Genomic DNA, 21,639 nt, shown 5'->3' on the forward strand with positions numbered 1-21,639 from the left:
TTAATAAATGACTGCTGAATGGATGAAAAAGTGAATAAATGAGTGAATGAATACAATTACTTCTTAACTGTTCTCCCCTTTTATAATGAATTTGTTTTTCTGCTAATAATTTCCTGGATCATCGCTGGTCAGTCCCTTGCTAGAAGCAAGCAACCTAAAGTCTCCCATCACAAAGGTATAGAATCCAGGCTCTTGGGGCATTGTAGGTAGGCCTTTTATTATCTGTCCCCCATCCCTTCTACAACCTGTACAACTGGAACAAAACAACATTGTTTGAGAATTACAAAATAGGTCTCATATCCTACTGGCTTTGTTTTTTGCTTATTCTGATTTCTTCTCTCTCTACTCTGTACTTCTCTTGTGAATCCTATCTGCCAAAGTCCTATCCAACCTCTCATTGTTCTTTGGACTTCGTCATGACATTTTCCTCTCTGAATCGCTTCAGTGGTTGACAAGTGTTCTGATGATTTATCGTAGTTTGCCTTAAATTATAATTGTATGTGGGCAAAGGCCTACTGATATCCTCAGTTGGCAAATTTTCCAAGAATTGATATTTGTGTCTATGATTCTTTGCTTCTTCCACACACTTTAGCTAAGCTTTAGATCTTTGGAGGATTTTGGCTGGCAGTATTAAATTCAAATCTGTACCACTTTTCACATCTAAACTCCAAAATAAAATCTACCTTCTCAGAGTTTCTATTGTGGCATAGTGGTTAACGAATCCGACTAGGAAGCATGGGATTGCAGGTTCGATCCCTGGCCTTGCTCAGTGGGTTAAGGATCCAGCGTTGCCATGAGCTGTGGTGTAGGTTGCAGACTCAGCTTGGATCCCGCTTTGCTGTGGCTTTGGCATAGGCCAGCGGCTACAGCTCTGATCCGACCCCTAGCCTGGGAACCTCCATATGCCACAGGAGCGGCCCTAGAAAAGGCAAAAAGACAAAAAAAAAAAAAAAAAAATCTACCTTCTCAAAAATAAGCAAGTATCAACAAGCAAAGATTTGAGAATACAATTCTACTATTGTAAAAAACATCAGCATACTTGGATGTTATGGTTTCCATAATAAGTTTGCAAACTATAGTGGAAAGTGTGAAATAAGAAAATTTTAAAGGTAATAATTCATATATTGGACCCATCAGTACCCTATTTCAAAATCAATTTCAGATAGATTAAGAATTTTGGTATAAATTCTCTAATATAAAAATAAACAAAGGTGGACATCAGATTTCTGTACTAGAGAATAAGTTTTTAGTTTAAAGGAAGAAAAATCAGTGCAGATATTTCAGTGCAATCATTTAACATCTATGTCAAATGCTATAAGATGAAGGTGTAGGGGAGGCACACTTTTGTTGTTAGTCTCTTAGGATGTTCTGCCTGGGCAAAACTTAAATGCTTTAATAGTAGCTTGAACAAAGAGAGTCATGTGTGGGAAAGTAACTAAACTATGTAGAGAGTCTAAAGAAAGATAAGAATTATTTTAACAAGGTCCTCTTGTATAGAATTCTCTTAACTTCCCATTCTCTTTGTCTTAACTTCCCACTCTTGTTCATAATAAGAATGTTACTTTCCTTCTGGAATAGGGAACGCATTTTTCACATGGGAATTTCATTTTCTACTTTTAAGAAAAAGAAGAAAGAGTACAGCTTTCTTCTTATATTTTCAGTTTTTCTTAATGCCTTTAGGCTCAAAATATTCCATATACCGAAGTGGCATATTTTGAGGTGATGTGTTCTGCCACCTTCGACAGCATACTACAAACTGAGAAAATAAATATACGTATAAAATAACCAGTGTATTGCAGTTAATCTATAAGAAAAGTTATAAAGTAAATAAAAGCAATAGAGGAAAGACAATTTTAAGACTAAGCTTATTTTTAAAAACTTTAACTACTTAATGTATTTAAAAATACAAATTAAAAATATCATGTTTTAAAAAAATATAAACTGAGGCATATTAATATTTTTAAGTTTATTTGAGCACTTATTGATTGACATAGGGCAGCACTTAATTGGAAATGATTAGGAGCACCCTACTAACAGGAGCTTGAGGAGAGAATTTTATAGAAAAAAGACATATGCAAAGTCTTGATTGGCTATAGCTTAAAACCTGGTTGTCTGTTTGTTATTGGTTATCCTTAGATTTTTGATTTTACCTTGAGGCATTTACAGGCTTAGATTTTTGGTTTGCTTATAGGTTAGTCTCAGTATTAGAGTCACATCAGTCTCAGCCTAATGGACTCCTTCTTTAATTAACAATTTTCACCTATGACTTTTAATTACACTTTGCTATGAGACCAGCTAAATCTAGAAATGTCGCAGAACAGTGAATGGCATATAAGTTATTATAGTTCTTTGAGAAAGATATTCGTATATACAGTCCCACATCCCTTTATGTATTCACAGACCTCCATACTGAAACATAAAATCTAACACATAAACAAACATAATTCCTGATTTTTTCACCTTACCTCCCGTAACATAAAAGAGTTCACTAAGGTCTTATTGAGGTTTTGGCAATTTAAATACCGAGATTCAGTAGACTAATGGAGGTGAAGAAACTCATTAAAAAGGCAGCTCGGAATTCTACAGCTCTTTTTTTATTGCCAATTACAGAGCATCATCAATTATCTTTAGGAATTCTTACCTTTCCCCACCATTTCTCAAAAGTAGTTACATGGATGTTTTCATGAGAAAGTATGACCTGGAATCTGAGTGAAAGTAAGTAGCCATTAGTCAATACAATATGCTCCAGGTGATTTTTGCTTAAGTTTGAATAAGATAAATCTTTTTTATAGGTCTTTGTGTTTAAAAGGTTTTTTGAACTTGGGAAGCTGTTTCCATCTTGCAAAAAACAATGTATTTTTCTAATAAAAGCTCTCTCAAGCAAAGACAATCTAAAAGAAATATGTATTTTAATAGTATATATGTTTAAATCCTACCTTTGTTTTAATATGCATAAACTCCATTTCTCCATTTTGAACCTTTGAATTTTTGCTACATACTAATGATACCATAAATATTCTATAAAACATAATTTAAATGTAAAGAATTGTGTGTACTGTGTGAGCTCTCTCAGCAGGAAAAAGTAATGACAAGATGCACACTCTTGAACTATGCCAAAAATAATTTCATGGAGTTATTGTAGCATGCTGAGTATTAGAAGGCCTTTTAGATTTCAAACTGGTATTAAAATGATTTATAATATCCAAATACTCTGAAGTGGCCATTCATTGAACATCTTGTTATGCAAAATAGTCACTAAGCTTTTTGCAAAGTCATATATTAATCACTTTGGTCACAAACAAAAACCTTGTTCACTTAGCAACTGTTTCTAGGATTTTATGCCTATATTTTCTGAAATTAAAACTCTTAAAAAATCAAAAACTGTTTTCATTTTGAACATGTTTGTATGCTTATCTCGAAGGAAAAAAAGATGACAATATTTTGGTTAGATGAGTACTTAGGTTTAAGAAATGACCTTGATAAATATAGGAACCAAGAATTTCTTTTCATAAAAAATATTTTTGACTGTTAAAGTTCTCTATTATATACTGATGTTTATTTCTGCAATATAAATTTATTCCTTTAACAATGCTTATTTTATATAGCTTATATCACTAAAATAAATTTTCTAAGGGCTTTTAAGGAAAATAAGTGCAATATTTCAGTTTTTGGTTTTTTTTTTTTTTTTAAATCTCTAGATTTTTAAGGAGGTAAGTGGTCTTGAAATCCATTCTATGGCAACCAGGAAGAATTTATGTTTTCTTCTTTAAAAGATTTGAGGTGTGGTATTCAAAATAGTTCTTAAATTTATATTTATATGGCTTTCCTCACTTGGAGTCAAGAGGGTCTTTTCTATTACTGAAAAATTCTTACCTTTTTCTCTCTTTTCCTTTCTGGTTAAATCTACTGCAGATGTGACAATTTTGTGACACAGATCACCATTACTCAGTCATTCCACATCCTGAACACAGCTTCCTTTCCCAGATCAGTAATCAAATTCTCATTCACATAAAAATCCACTACCAAATGACTGCTGTTAATTCTTGAGCTGAAGCCAGTGTCTACTGATTTAAAATTTTGTGGTCTTGAATCACAGATCTGTTAAGATATGTTAGAAATCATCAGTTCCAATGTACTGACTTTATAAATTAATAAATTAGAGTATAATTTGTCAAAAAACTTTATCAAATGCCAAATAGCAAAGTGGGCTGACACTCTCCCTCCTTTATTTAAACTCTATGCCCCACTGTTGTATTACACCACCTTACCATAGCATCCCTTAAAATATACGGAGACTTTATGGACCTGAAAAAAAGTTGTTAGAATGATGGTAGGAAAAATGAGACAAACAGCAATGAGTTATTAGGATTTTGAAAGCACATCTTGTACATAGAAATATTGGATGAAAAATATTAGATGAAGCTATAGTAAATTTTAACTTGGATCTCTCATAATGTATAGGGTGCATCATTATCTTGTCCTGACCTACTGAAAGAAGGAATTGCCATTTATAGAGAATAGTAAAGGTGTGAAGAAGGAATTTGGAAGAAGGGAGATTCCAGAGCTTGGCATTGGCTATGTTAATTAAGAAATTACTATAAATATTAAGGTAGTATCAAAAATAAGAAAATTGGAGGACTTTGGACTGAAGATACCAATTTTGGTGATATTTTATACCATAAGACTAGATAAAAAATATGTAGGAAGAAGCTCCTTGTGGCTTAGTGGGTTATGGATCACTATCACTGCTGTGACTCTGGTTACAGCTGTTGAGCATGTTCTATTCCTGGCCAGGGAACTTCTGCATGCCATGGGCATAGCCAAAATAACCAAAAACCAAAAAAATAACCTAGGAAATCACCATATATAAATAGGATAAGAGATTAAGGTCAAAGCCCTAGGGCCCACATAAGTTAGAAATAGAAAAATAAGAAAGAACCAGGAAAGAAACAGACAGACATGTAGGGAGAAATAAGAAATTTCAGTGTTTTGGAATCTGAACAATAAAATATACTAAGAGAAAAATCAACTGTGTTTACCACTGGTGTGCCTTATTCAGGAGTCTGTTTTGGGAAATTTCATGATTTTATTTCTTAGGATGTTCTGCTATCATTTTTTCTTTTTTATCTTTCAGTCAAGGTGATCATAGGGGTGGTATTATATTCTTTCCAGGCCCTACCTCCTACTTCTAAAAAAAAATCCACATTTGGTTCAAATTAAAGATATATCGTAATAGTTTAAAATACCAAATCACCTTCTACTTTTTCTCTCATTGCCTACTGACATTTCTTCCTCCCTCTTAGCTAGTGATTCTAGCATTAGAGTTCATCAGCTAATGCATTTCTAAAGAGCTGCGTGGAGTCGTGTGCTGAAAATAAATAGAATATTTGCTTATGTTATTTATTCTAGCTAATACTGGAAGGAAAGAGGGAGGAAGAAATGTCAAATAAAAAATCTAGAGAATGGATATTGTTGAAGTATCAATATAGAAAAATTGGGTTTTAAAAAACTTTAATAGTCATGATAAATTAACTACTTTAGGAGTTGGTATTAACCTAAAAGTTTGCCTCTACCCTAACTCTGAATTTTTATAAATGTATATTTATTGAAATCCTGCACACTAGATATAAGATCTTATTTATATCTCCCCAAATCTAGGATTGGTGATAAAAGTGTTATAAAGTAAAAATTTACATAATTATTTGACCTTTGGAACTATAATGATAATTAAGTGCATAATCACAAAAAATTAAGTTTTTTACATATAATTTACATTTGCTGAAAGTGTAAAATCTTCAGTTTCATTCATCTTCCATCTCCTCAATCTGGAGGTATTAAATGTCCTAAATATTAATTTATAAATCCGTAATTTCTTTTATATTTTATAACATTCAATCATTACTCAGAAATGATGGTGAGCAAACCCTCTATATTACCAAATATACCCAAAGTGCAGTGTAACATGATTTATTTAGAATTGGATTGAGGGTTTGGTACTATTCAGAACTGTAAAGAACCTCTAGAGAGTCTAGCTATCTCTGGTCTTTGAAGCTACACTCAGCACCCCATGTATATTCAGGATGTCACTAGAATGATTTCCCTCTTATTATAATCATTGTTGATTAAATTAATTACATTGTCATATCCACTTATGTCAAAAGTTTTCCAATCATGTTATGTGGAGCCATAGAATTGTGTAAAAAATGCCCAGATGCTATCAAGCGGCTCGAGTAGGCTTAGCAGGTGGTTGTATATATTTTGTAGATCTATCAAACCTCATCCATACTTTGTAAAGATTCAACTTATGTGTTTTATATATAGATGTTAAGCTTACATTTTATTGTGAAAAAATAGATTGATATGTTACTTAATTTTTAAAAATTAAAATTTTCCTATTCATTTTTTCATTAAAAGTTAGATATTTCCTAATCCATAAAAAGGTCTAAAATTTGACTTGTATGCATTTCTTAATTTTCATTTTGTATATAAATCTTAATATATTCATGCAGACACACTATTTTCAAAATTTCAGCTTTGTGTTCTTAATTTTTTCTCCTTATCTCCTTTTTCATGATATTTACTTTCTGCTATTAGTGTAGTTCAGTTTAGATGTACTAGTTTAAAATATATTTTTATGTATTTATCTTTATTTATTCAGCAGTTCACAAGCAAAGTTTAGATTTGAGAAACAAATTTTTTTTCCATAAATTAAATGCATCTCTCAACCTCATATATTCTGCAGAGTTTCAAGGGAACATGTTTAGGTTTTTGAAACAAACTATAGCTATTTCCATCTATTTCTGTATGTATTTCCTGATATGTATATATGCAATTCAGTACTAATTAACAGAGTTATAAGAGCTATGAATAATTAAGACAAAGTCTTCAATTTGAGAAATATTGAAACCTAGAAGGAATAATAGCAGTACCTAAAATTTCTTAAGAGTTTCCATTACATTATAATAAAGTTATCCATTTCTTCTTTGATAAATAAAGCATAGGTGAAAAATTTATGAGCCTAAAGAAATAATAATATAACATTCTAGAAGTTAAAATTGCTATTGATTCAAAAGTAACCTTCATCTATGATAATTGTCCCTAATTGCTTTGAATCTATTTAACATATTATAAAACATCATACTGTTAATGTGTCATTGGTGAAGGATTTTTACTGTGCTTCCTTGTTAGGACTTTGGTCAAATAGTATAAAAATTTGCAGGTGGGAGTGAAATTTTGTTTTCTAAGTCAAGAACATAATCTGGAGTATATATTGTAGTATGGATTTCGAGAGTTGAGTTTTCAGTCAGAAGTTTGCTACTTTCAAAACTTACCGTTATTATTTCAAGGCTTACTTTTCAGAATTTGTATTAATTCATTGCAAGCATAAGTATAATCTATAAAAAAATGAATTTCTTCTATATTCTGCACCCAAATAAAGTCTTTTGATATGGCATTGATCAATAACTCTTATCTTATAGGAAAATGGAACTATTATTCACTAGAAACAGTTGAAGTTGCCAGAACCAGTGGTTGACAGAGGGACAAGACACAAGGGTGAGTAATGTTTCTGTTTGTCTTTAAATTGTATCCTTTATGTAATATTTCTCTTCTCCTTTGGAGAAGAACAGTACATGCCATCTGCTTTTTTTTTTTTTTTTTGCATTAAGTTGATTAAGTATATATGAAGTATAACTTCCAGGCATTGCTCCACCTTTTAAAGAGAGTATATATATATTTCTGGTTCATGTAAGCTAAAAAGAGAAAAAAAAGTTAATCACAGAGTTTATAAAAATATTTTCCCAGAGAAGTGAAATAGAAGTATTTTCTCTTTTAATAGATTTAAAACAAACCTTTTACCCAATTTAGATTTGTTATTCTTCATTGATTGTCTTATTCTCTTGGAGGACATTCTGGCAGTAAAGTAGTAGACACGTTGCATCCATCATCATGTGTCAAAGGGCCATCAGGTCGATGGCTCTTTTTGAACTTTGCTGTTTTGAGAAAACCATAGCTGAGTATTATAGGCAGAAGTTTGACATTTTCTGGATGAAAATCAATTTTCTTTTATGTATTTCTGAAGTGAGACTTGTGCTTTGATTGCAGAAGAAATGACTTTGAGAACTTTGCAGTAACAAAATAGAAATTAAGATAAAATTTGGCTAATAATAGCTTCATTGAATGCAAGGAGAAACATATTTAGTGGTTTAATAATATTTTAATCCATAGAAGTATAATCAGAAATGGAAACTTATGGAAATAGAGAAATAAATATTTTTTCCAAATTGAGATATAAGTGGATGAAATTTATAAAGTGCTCAATTAAAAGTGGAACATGATAGTCAGAAAAACAAATGCTCTTAGAGAAATACATAATTGTAATTTGAAATTTATAAAAAAATATAGTGTATGTACACATGCCTTCTTGTTTTTGAATTCTTCTCACTCCTAGCAGAATATAGGCTCCAGAAAATTAAAAAAAAACTTTTCCTTTTATCCACCATTATATTTATAGCATCTGTCTTAAAGCTGTTGTATAGTAGCCACTCTATAAATATTTGCTATCTCAATATTTTAAAATATTAAAAATAACAATGTATTTATAATGTTGTAATATATAGCCATAATGACTTAAGAAGTAGTTTGGGGGAATTAATGGAATTTTGAAAATAAAGAATTATAATTTTCTTGTCAGTAATTATAACTTCAACTTTTAAAAATCTACTGAAATTTTAAAAATGCTGCTCTAGGCACTTTTTTGTATACATAAATTATGTCTCTGTAAGTGTATTTAAATGCACATGAGGCCTTATATTTCCAATGCATATTCCAATTTCAAATGCATATTCTTCATATATGCATTTTCAAATCCTATGGATGAATATATTTCAAATAATAAAACTTTTATACAAAGGGACATGTGTTTTTAAATCATGATTTTATTTTGTTAATAAGTGCATAAAATCATGAAAATAATAATTGAAAAGTGACTAGTTTCATGTCCTGAAGTTTCTTGATATTTATAGTTCAAGATACATTCCAATGAATTTTCTCTCTGAAATCATTCAAAGAAAATGTGTAAATCGTTTATTTTTGCAGAATTGTTATTAACATATGTTATCAACATGTCAGTTCATGTGTTTGCATATGTGCGTATCTATCCATCCATAGATAGATAATCCTAGAACAATGTCAAATTTTCCAGCACATTCTCATATACAACAGTTCTTGTTCTTTACCTTTCAGTATAATAAATTCCTTGAAGCATGAGAATGAGTATTTTTCATGTACACCTCCCTAATGCACTTGGTAGGAGTGTGTACCAATATTGAATAAAGATGAGACCATTATAGTTCTGTTTTACTAGAGGTAAAATGAATATTCTTAAAAATATAGCACATATTTTAGTTGTCCGTTTTGGGGATTTTAGCTAAGTTCTTTCTTTGTGTTTGTATGTGTCCAGATCTTAGTATATAGCATATCTCCCCTGGGGTAATTGAAGCACTGTTAGCACTGTTATGTAGCAAATCACAAGAACACAATCAAGTTGGAAAGGACTTGAGTAATTTTACGGAAACTTCCTCAATGTATATCTCAACTATTTGTTTTATAAGATGTTACCTTCCATATGCTCAGATTATATTACTTAATTTATTTATCATAAAGCATTGTATTTTTTAACTATTTCAAATAATTTTTGTAATTAAGTATCATATTAAATGAACAGAACATTATTCAAAGAAACATTTAGATTTATAGGTATTATAAGTAGTGTTCTCAATTATACTAATAGGACAAGGAAACAAAACATTGATCAAAGAAAATATTTTAGAGACCATCAGTGAAGGAATTTTATGAATAATTGGTAAAGTCAAGTAATACCACTGTCAAACTGGGATAAAGTTCCTAGAGTATGTTGGTACTGAGTGCTTAAGTACACAGGTTTTCTTGTTAGAAGATTTTTGCTCAATTAAAGCTTAAGTTGGAGGAACAGAGGAACTGAGATTCAAACTAGGGTCTGACTCTTAAACCAGAATAGGTTGTGCTCCACCATGCTGTCTCTCCTTTGATAATAGAAAGACATCGGTCTAGAGTTAAAGTGAATGAGTTGTATGATTTATAATTCCAAAGCTATAGACTTTTATCTTTTGAATTTACCTTTGTGAGATACCCTATATAGTTTCTCTGGAGTATACATGTATCAACTTAATTATAATTATTTTCGTATAGACTATTAGAGTAAATAAACTGTGCATATTTCTAAGTCTTTGGGAAAATAATTTGAGTTACATCTTTTTACATCATCAACATGTTTACTCAAGTTGAAGAAACATAATCTAAAGGGGTATAAGTGAAGCAAACTATATTTTCTAAGGGAAGTGTTAAACTGAACAAAGCAGTAATGTTAAGAACTAATAGGAAAATATAGAAAGTAGTTTCTATATCTAGTGGGGTTAATAATTGTTTAATCAATCACATTAATGTACCTAAACCTGGTGTTACTTGCTCCCTTTATATTAGATTAAATTATTTTAAATCTAGGATCATAGATTTTATCCTCAAGTACATTTGTGGCTGTTTTGTTGTTAATTATCCATATCACTCAGATAATTACTGCCTTACTTGTTTATGGTGTAAGGTATATTGTAACTTTTCCCTGAAGGACGCTTAAGTGGTCCTTTTATCATGGGCCAGGGAAGTTTGCTAAGTGGCTTAATTGTATTAGAGAAAATCACTAGAATAGTAAGTGAATTCACAGAGAATTAAATATTATTAGATGAGGACAATACCTTAAAGGAACAACTGCAACTCAGGTAAAGAAATTTTTTCTGGTATTCTCTAAAGCAGCATAGGCCGAACTAGTGATCCTCAGGTAACTGGGCCCAGAGATACAGTCCATTAAAAATCATGAATCAGGAGTTCCCATTGTGGCCCAGCAGCAACAAACTCAACTAATATCCGTGAGGATGTAGATTCCATCCCTGGCTCACTTAATGGGCTAAGTATACTATATGGTCTTGCGGTGAACTGTAGTGTGGATCTCAGAAGTGGCTCAGATCCTGTGTTGCCGTGGCTGTGGTGTAGGCTGGCAGCTATAGCCCCAATTTGACCCGTAGCCTTGGAACCTATACATGCAACAGGTGAGGCCCTTAAAAAAAATCATGAATCAGAATGGTTTAGGGAAGTCAGAGAAATGACCTGAGAATTACTAATACATAATAGGAATATAATGGATATGTAATAGGAATCACAGATTCAGAGAAGGTCTACCTTTGGTAAACTATTAAATTATGTTTCTCTACTTATATGACCATTGAATTATTGCTGTTTTTGACCTTATTAATAACAAGGTTTAGTAAACTTTTTCTGTAAGGGGCCAAATAGTAAGTATCTACAGCTTTGTGGAATATATATACATAGAGAGAGGTAAGAGAAAGAGAGAGGGAGAGAGAGAGAGGGAGAGGGCAAAGAGAGAGGGAGAGAGAGACAAGAGAGAGGGAGTATGTGTGTCAATCTCTGCAATAACTACTTTGTAGTATGAAAATGGCCTTAAATCATACATAAACAAACTGTTGTGGCTGTGTTCCAATACAAGTTCGCCGAATGAGCCAGTGGGCTGGATTTGGCCTGTGTAAAGTGGTTGGCCAGCCCTGCTAATAATATTCAGGGGTGCTATTGGAAATCTCTATTTTTTTTTCTGTCTTTTTGCCATTTCTAGGGCGCCTCTGCGGCATATGGAGGTTCCCAGGCTAGGGGTCTAATCGGAGCTGTAGCCGCTGGTCTATGCCAGAGCCACAGCAACACGGGATCTGAGCCGCATCTGCAACCTACACCACAGCTCACGGCAATGCCAGATCCTTAACCCACTGAGCAAGGCCATGAATCAAACCTGCAACCTCATGGTTCCTAGTCGGATTCATTAACTACTGAGCCATGACGGGAACTCCGAAAATCTCTATTCTTGAGACCCTTCTTTATTTATAAAGACCAAACTCTCTAAAAGTTAAGATTCTAGGAGAAAACCCATCCTCTTTTCTATCATTTTTCACATGTGTAGCAATAGAGGACATGATGAATGCAGTCACCTTCTACAGAGAAATCAGCTCTATCAACCCTGGTATGTGTCACTATCACACCAGTATCAGGGTCTTGACTAGGTACTGTGTGGCTAAGGAAAAGGAGTCACATACTCCTCCTGTCCTCAGTGAGCTTTATGGTCTCCTGGGAGTAAGGATGATAATTCTGCAGAGGACAGGGAATGGAACTAGTACACACAGAAACTTAATAAAGTGTGTAATATAAATGTCATATGAGCAGTAAAATATTTTCCAAGGAGATAAAAGGAAAAAAAATATTTGGTTACAGGCATTAGGTAAAGCTCTGTGTAAAAGATACTGTTTCAGATAAGCTTGAAAGATTATACATAGACTTCAGAAGGAAGTGTTATAGAAGACAGAAAAATAAGAAAATGTTTTTGCTATATGGAAGGGAATGAATAAGGTAAAGGTGGTGGCAATGGGGGAAGCAAGTTACTTTTGTATCAAATATTCCAGAGGCAGGAGTATAGAAGACTGGAAGTACCCACAGTGGGATCATCGGTATATCTGCAGTGGCAGGGACATGGGTTTGATCCCCAGCTGAGCACAGTGGGTTAAGGGGCTGGTATTGCCAGGGCAGCCAAAAAAAAAAAAAAAAAAAAAAAAAGTCTGCATCAGTAACTTAATTCAACTGAAGTGCTAAGCCCCTGAAGGTTATTAGCATGGGGGAGACAAATTCATTGATTAAGGGGTACCCACTGGCCCTCAGGCAAGAATGATGCATGTGTACATTGCCTAATGATGCTATTTCCATGGTCTAAGTTGTGACACAAAACATACTTAACATGCTTTAAGTAGTTTTGAGGGTTTCAGGGACCCGAAAAGTGCTCTCTGGGTATTTCAGGATTTATTGCTGTTGCCTTTGCAGCCATTGTGCCCAAACTTAAAGCAAGAAGAGGAAAGCTACACTAAATCTGGTAAATCTATGGGGGGAATGCCAAAGTTTCCAAAAGTACTAAACACATTTTCCCACTTATTTTGTGGCCCAGAAGTGGATCAATGGCCATTTCTTGCTGCAGGGGAAATGGGGAAAACAGCTATTTGGCTTTCTTGACTTTCATGTAGGAAGCAAAAAGATTTCAGAGATTCAGAGTAGCTTTAAAGATGCGTACCTACAGCTCTAGAAATTCTTCAGTACTTTCTAAGAATTTTCAAAAGATGATTTTAGTAAAACTATACCTTATATTTATTTGCAAGTTTAATAAATATAATCTGATAAATGTATTGAGAGAGGAAAGAAAAACAAACTGGCTTTTGAAATAATGTAAACAAAGATATATAAAAGCCAAGTGATACAATTAAAACTTGTTAGACTAGGAAGAAACCAAATATTCAGAACTTTTCCATTTGAAATTGCATCAGAATCTTTTTAGACTTAGTACTTATTTATGGTTTATGAGTGGTATATTATAATGTGGAAGTAGTGTAAAACTTCAGAGGATTTGCAGTTGGAAGATCTGAAATATAATCTCAAGTCCACCATTTACTAGCTATTTGGTTATACTAAAGTCATTTAGCCACACAGGGCATCAGCCTCCCTTTCATCATTTCTAAAATGAGGATGATAATAATTGCCCTTCACACTGTGTAGGTTTGTGGCAAGAACCAAATGAGGTGATATTTTTTAAATTGCTTCATCAACAGCAAAACACTCTGAGGCTGCTCTTTCTCTATTTCCTGATCTTTCTCTCCTTATTTTTTCCTCTCTCCCTCTCATTTATTTTCATAAGTAAAACTCTCCCCCTCAAAACCTTGGATTATAAATACTGTCATAGAGGTATATTCAGTGCCTCTTCAATAACTTCTATCACTCAGTTTTTTTTTTAACTAAATTGAATCACGCTATTTGGTGCTTCTTCTTTAATGATTACATCTATTTCTCAGTTCACATGCTTTTATCTATTACCCCAGCCCCTGTGAAAGCCTATCACATATAATCAGCTGTTATTCTGTTTGTTTAGACATCAAAGTTCATACATCAAGAATAGAGAAACTGGTAGTAGAGGCACTTCTGTATTGGAATATAATTAATGGTTGGCATGGCTTTTGCATCATTAAGAATGAGGAGGATTTCTCCAGCTTCAAGGTAACTGAGGAGTCATAAATCTTTGAAATGTGTAAGGTCAATGATATTTCCTCTTCTCTCCAAATTACTCCTGCATTATATCTGTTTACATCTGTCATATCAGTAAAATCTCAGAGAATTAGTACTCACTATCAGATCAAACCTGGCACTCATTACCACTAGTTGTATACAAAGGTTTTAAGGAGTTTTTGTTATGGCTCAGTAGGTTAAGAACTTGACATAATGTCCATGAGGATGTGGGTTCAATCCATGGGTTAAGATCCAGCATTGCCACAAGCCGCACATCAGTCACAGATGCACATCCGATCCAGTGTTACTATGGCTGCGATGCAGGCTGGCGGCTGCTGCTCTGATTCCTGGTTGAACCCTGCAACGATATGCTGCAGATGTGGCCATAAAAAGGAAAAAAAAAAAGATTTTAAATTTATTGAGTGTACACTTTAGAAGAAAAGACAATAATAAATGTATATATACATATTTATGTAAGATTTTAAATATAAGTGCTTTTGAAATTATAGGTTATTAATTTACCAAAGTTTTATGTTTATATATATTTTAAATAATTTTATATACACACACACCTGTGTATAATATGCCTTCACATATGTATTAAGATTCTTTATAGTGAAAGGAACAGAAAATACAGCTCAAATTAGCATAAACAAAAAAGTAGGTTTTTTTGACGTGAAACTGAAAGTCTAAAATTCCTCTTTAGGCTTCAGGAAAGGATTAAGCCAAGGGCTTAGTGACTTTACAATAGGTCGGCTTTGATTTCATTGGTGATAACTTCATTTTAAGGCAGGCTTCTCTCATGATCTCTGTCTAACCATCTACTCTCAGTATTTTATATGCTTCCAAATTCATATCCACAGAATTCCCCTAAAAAGTCACTAATCCCCTATTGGTTAGCCCTTATTTGTCATGTGCCCACCTCTGAGCCAACTAGTCACTGTTGCCAGTGCTTAGAGGTATCGCTTAGATTATAAACTCCACCTCTGGAATAAGGTAACTGGCACCATGTCCAGATTGCAGAGATTGAAACTCTTGAAAATGGAAGGAAGGATGCCAGCATGCCAATAAAGAAAATACGCTCTCCCTCCATAAGAGAGCAGTTCTAAGTGTATATGAAGATATATTTAATGTCTGGATTCCAATTCCTGACTCAAGGATAAAGAAAGGCATTTTCTCAGGAGCATAGGAAATAATTTTGTTACCATGAACTAAGAAGTTGAGCCACATAAAATTTCCACTTGGAGGGGTAAAAATAATAAAAATCAGCGACTTCATATAGGTTAACAAAGAGAGAATATATTTTTTTAGAAAACTAGACATGGCTACTTCAGCTATACCAAAGATCACAATTACCACTCATTACATATAATATCTTCCAGTATTTATTTCGTATATCTTTTCAGTAATGAATGTCATTAATTCTCCTAGAAGTATATATTTTCTTAATTTATTTCAAAAATTTCAGCAGGACTGAAACTTCTTAGAGTCAGTAATTTGGGGGCACTTTTACTGGAAGATTTGAAATTCAGAACTGACCTATTATATAAGCACTCTTACGTATACATCCAGGATACAAATGATTTGGCTATGTTCATGGATTGGGGTGTGGATCTCTAATCATCTATTTTTATGCATAAGAAATGAACCCCTTTATTTCTGAGGATGCATTTGCTCTCTTCATGGATTCCCTGGGTCTGTATGTTTTTGGTATGTGGGCATGGGTCCTCTCTGGACACCTCCTGGTGAGTTGGTCCTAACCTCATCTTGGTTAACTGCCGAATCATGTGGATGGGACCTTAGTAAAAACATACCTATATTCAGATCCTTGTCAGACATCAATAATATCTGATCTTTATTTTCAAATACATGTCAAAATTTGGTTTTACAACACATTGTTTAGGGACTTTTGCCTTTCATTTCTAGACACACTGAGTACACTGTGCCCTCAGGTGATTTGTGGGAATCACTATCACCCATGTGAATTTCTTTTTATTTGTTTTTTAATCTTTTTATTAAAGTATAGTTGATTTACAATGTTCTGCAAATTTATACAGTACAGCACAGTGCCCAGTCATATATATATGTGCACACACGCACATATATATATACACACAATACATATATACACATGCACACACAAACATACATAGATACACACTCCCTTTCTTATATTATGTCCCATCATGGCCTATTCCAAGAGACTGGATATAGTTCCCTGTGCTAATCACATCACTGCTTCTACCAAGGGGAGGTTTTTAAAAATGTTCATTACCACTCGACCTAGAAGGACCCCACTGAGATTTTGCTTTTTTGCCCCATGAAGCCTAAAACAGGTTTCGTTTTTCTCATCAGTGGTTTTCCTGATTATTATATAACAAAAAAATTATTATATGTTTCTCCCACTGGTTGCCAAAAAACTTAGTGCCAAATCTGTGGTCACTCTTAGAATGGCACACAAGACATTTGGTGTTCATTTAATTTTGCCTATTCTCCACATTTTCCCTTAGTTTTTGGTCAAAATAACAATTTCTTAATAGCCAAAAAGAAAATTAAATGTAGAGGCTGAAAGGTAATATAAAATTATATTCTGAAAGAAAGGAAAACATGAATAAAATGTCAATAGAGAAAACAGCATAATCATATGCCACTAAAATTACCACTACTAACATGTAGGCATACATTCTGCAGCATCTCACTTATTTGTCATTTGCAGATTGGACTATGTAACATAAGCTTCCTAAAACCATCTTTCAAATAACTTGATATCTACACTTCTGTATCTATCAGCATCTTTTATATACTGACATTCCATGTTTCCATTCTTTATTGCCTGGAGGAGTCTTTTTCTCCTTTGGTGGCTGTAGGAAATAAGAATGGATGTTACAACTGTGGTCTGTCACTACATAACCACCTCAATTCAAATCCTGAACATATCAAGGAAGTGAAGTTCCTCATTATGCAATCTGAGGACTATTTCATCCATGATACTAATAGTACAGGAGGAGACAAAAGAGCTCTTACCAAAAGCTCAGCCTGATTTATCTGATTTGCTATTTTATTTGTTAAATAAAATTATATTTACTTGAGGAGAACTGGTCAGGAGTAGAAAAAGACATCAGTGATGTCCTAGGAGTTCTTAATGTGCATGGTCTAATTTCTGTATTTATATGGGATGCAGAGACCCTCCTTTCTGTATTTCCTTTTATGACTCTATCTCATTACCCACCAAGAGCCTTCCTCATGGTGGTCAACAGCAATTACTGAAGAATTCCTGACTGTTGCTTCCTTCCTAAAAGGGGGAAGTAGACTCTAGACTTTCTCTTTGTAGCCACTGAACTGCTCCCTAAGTGATAACCTAAATACTAGATGCTTTATTTTGAATCAAGTTACAAACATTTTAAGACTCTGTAATCCAAATTTTGCAAAAAATGATACACTGATTATTTTAAATATAAAGTCTATGTTTTTTGGTGTGAGACTGTTTTTTTTTTTATTAGTTTTAAACTTATTCCATAGTATCAGTAGTGTCCTGGTACATTTTATTCTTTATGTATCTCATGATACTCTATTCATATACATATACAAATGTTTACATAAATGACCTTTATACCTCCATACAAAGGAACTTAACAAGTGCATATTTTAAATGGATTTATCTTGATAATACCACACTTGTTTTCACTCTGATATGAGAGGTACTTATATCTATCTACCTATCTATCATCCATCTCCCCCCAGAGAATTTCTGGATAACTTGCTTGTAACACTGAAGTTTGAATGGCTTTCACAGTTATTAAAAATACCTCTAAGTCAGAGAAAAACTGTAAGGTCTTTATTTCTCATAGTTGTGCTATTTTAATTTTGAAGTGACTTCTAAAATTTTTACATACTTAAGTGCTATAAAAACTTTCTTCATATTAATACTTTATTTTATGTCTGGTGGTCTCAAATTTTTCTAAACATTTATACAAATACTATAATTCAAACGCAAGCCAAGAATTAGGCTGTATTAAAGGAAAATGTATATAGTAATGACCCATATAATGAATATTTGTGTTATAATCTCTCATTTGGTGTGTTCAAATGGAGTCATAGATATAGTCATTTCCAGAACTTAGTTTGTAAGTGTTTGAATGTGCTTATCTCCATAAGGATTTGACAATTTATGACTTAAGTCTATAGTCCCCGCAGCTCCTTAGGTGACTTGTTGGAGCAGAATCTGACTCCTTAACTTCAAGGTGTGGATACACCTTGCCTGAGGCAACACTTAGGCTATAAAATGGCAGAGCCAGAGATGTTTATGTTCCTGAATCCCAAGAACCAATGCCTATGTATAAAAACCCTTTTCTGAGAAGAAAACTTAGTCCCCATCACCTCAATCATGATTACAAAATTTACAGTGCTGAAAACAATATAGAGATACTGATGCTGCCTATGCCAAAGTGTATAGCTTGATGAAGGAGAGAACATACTGGATTTCAGCCTTCCACTTGTGTCATCTTACAGGACAGGATGGGCAGGATGTAATCTGGGCAATGTTAGGATATTCTCTGTGTTTAAGTCCTCAATCTAACTCTGTATATCCAGACTAATTTTGTTTTTATTGATAGAGACGTTGCAGACTTGTATGCCATATTTGTGGGTGAGAGTAGATAGTTATGTATATACTACAGGAGTGGGATTTCTGGATCCACAGTAACTCTATTTTTAGTTTTTGAAGGAACCTCCATACTGTTCTCCATAGAGATGGCTCCAATTTACATTCCCACCAATAGTGCAGGAAGGTTCCCTCTATTCACACCCTCTCTAACATTTATTATTTGTGGACTTTTTAATGATGAACATTCTGACTGGTCTGGGCTGATAACCACATTGTAGTTTTGATTTGCCTTTCCCTAATAATTAGCAATATTGAGCATCTTTTCATGTACCTGTTGGCAATCTGTGTATCTTCTCTGGAGAAATGTCTGTTTAGATCTTATGCCCATTTTTTGATTGAGTTTTTTCTTTTGTAATTAAGCTGTACAAACTGTTTGTATTCCTTGGATGCTATTAACCCCTTCTCAGTTGCATTGTTTGCAAATATCTTCTCCCTCCTTATTTTGCTGACAGTTTACTTTGCTGTACAAAAGCTTATAAATTTGATTAAATCCCCCAAAACGTTGCTACAATATATGTCAGAGAATGTTTTTCCTATGTTCTCCTCCAAGAGTTTTATGGTGTCATGTCTTATATTTAAGTTTTTAAGGCATTTTGAGTTTATCTTTGTGTATGGTGTGAGGGAATATTCTAAATTCATCAATTTACATGCAGCTGTCCAACTTTCCCAATACCATTTGCTGAAGAGACTGTCTTTTCTCAATTGTGTATTCTTGCCTCCTTCATCAAAGATTAATTGTTGTGTGGATTTGCTCTGGGCTCTCTGTTGTGTTGTTCCATATATCTCTTTTTTTTGTGCCAGTACCACACTGTTTTAATTACTGTAGCTTTGTACTATTGTTTGAAATCTGGAAAGGTTATGCCTCCAACTTTGTTCTTTTTCCTCAGGATTGCTTTGCCAATTCTGAATCCCTCATGGTTTCATATAAATTTTAGGATTATTTGTTGTAGTTCTGTGAAAAATATCATAAATAATTTGATAGGGATTACATTAAATCTCTAGACTGCTTTGGGCATTATGGACATTTTAGCAATATTCTTCCAATCTAAGAGCATGGGATTCCCATTTCTTTGAAGCATCTTCAGTTTATTTTATCAGTGTTTACAGTTGTAAGGATATAACTCTTTTAGCTCCTTGGTCACGTTTATTCCTAAGCATTTTTTTTTTTTTTGATGCGAAAAAATCACTTGTGTTTTGACTATCACCATGTGCTCCTTTAAGCATAAAGTTAAATATTTTGATTGCAATAAAGAAACCATGGTGGTGGAGGAAAGTATGTAACATTAACCCTAAACAATTCATGAAATTTATGTAAGCATTTAATACAAGTATATTACAGAAACACACATGCACATCTTAGGCATGCACAAACACATACACATAAACAATTCTGATGGCCCTGAACTTTTCATTTTATTGTATATCCTTTAATTTAAATTAAAATATTGCAGTTATTTTTCCCATTCAAGTGCTAACTGCTTTCTTTGGGCACATGTGAATTGTTCTTTAAAATAATCTGATTATAATATTCAGCTCTTTTTATTTATTTGAACCTGTCTTCTCTGTCATAGTTCAAGATTTAATCATCTCTGATAGGAATTGTTTTCCCTAAAGATCTTTCAGCTTTTTTCTCATTCTTCATGTATGACCAGTGTCATCTCACAGGGAAGATAGACTTGAGTGTTCATCTCATTCATTTTCAAATGCTGGCTCTAAAATTTGTGAGCTTTATAATTTCTAACCTCTGCTACGCTAATTTATTTTTTGCAATTTATTATTTTCACTTTTTACAATTACCACCAATTAAGCATAAGTCGAAGAATTGTAAGTGTGCATCCCTTATTTACAATTTTTAAATTTAAAAATAAATTCTGAACAAAATTTTTTTGTAACATATCAGGTGGAAAACCAGTCCCGATCTGTTGTGAGGCTCATGTCAACCCTATATACCCACTTATACAAGTACTCATGTTTCACCGTAGAAGTATTAATGTACTCGATTATGAGATGAGGCTTCAGACCTCTATGAAATGCTATGCACTGGTCTATATATAAAATAAATCATTTTTTAAAAAATCTGCATTTTGACACACACTTGTTGGCAAGGTTTTCAGAAAACTAATGTGTTTTTATAATTGCAACAATACGTAATAGAGCTAAACCTCTGTGTACTTGTCCATTTGGGAATAGTTCTACCACTGTAGTAACCTCCATGTACAATTTATTCTTGAACAACACGGTCTGAACTATATGAGTCCAATTATACGTGGATTTCTTTTTCCAATAACTACATTCAAATACCTTTCTGTGATTTGCGACAATTTCAAAGAAATACGGTACTGTACAGTCTGACTCTCATAATTGGAGAAATTGTATAATAGCCTATCATCATAGATAAGTGGTTTTGAAACAATGCAACAATGTTTCCAGTGCTGGATTATGAATATGGCTGTAATACTGCATTCCATAAAGATTTTATAATGATTCATTCATTAGTATACAGGCAAGGTTATTGTAAAGCAATCATGTGGATTGCACTGTAGAGCAATCATATTGTTGCTCCTTTGTTATCAATGCATGAATTGTTAGACCTGTAAATGAATACGAATTTCTTTTTTACATTATCTTTTTTATTTTTGATGTCTAGAGTTAGTAATATGTATAACATATGGAGTGTTTTATATCATATAAGACAATATCAATATTAATTCTGACACAATTCTTGTAAACAGATTATGTAAACTTACATTGTTAAGTATAGTACTGTCTTGTAAATTATTATCTCT

The 21,639-nt window shown here is 33.2% G+C and overlaps 1 protein-coding gene across 11 annotated transcripts in view; it reads left to right on the forward strand.

Annotated features, from left to right (window-relative positions):
* PCDH15 (protocadherin related 15) overlaps positions 1–21,639 on the forward strand; it is a 1,617,506-nt gene that overhangs the window by 438,089 nt on the left and 1,157,778 nt on the right. For all 11 annotated transcript variants that reach the window (XR_014827612.1, XR_014827610.1, XR_014827605.1 and 8 more), the window contains one exon: positions 7,479–7,554. The gene's annotated coding sequence lies outside the window, so the exon portion shown is untranslated. The remainder of the gene's footprint in view (positions 1–7,478; positions 7,555–21,639) is intronic.

This window comes from Sus scrofa, chromosome 14 (genome assembly GCF_054392235.1).
Source record: "Sus scrofa isolate SSC_HxYL_T2T_F1_AM1 chromosome 14, Sscrofa_HxYL_maternal_Yorkshire_Landrace_v2.0, whole genome shotgun sequence".
NCBI classification, from domain to species: Eukaryota; Metazoa; Chordata; class Mammalia; order Artiodactyla; family Suidae; genus Sus; species Sus scrofa.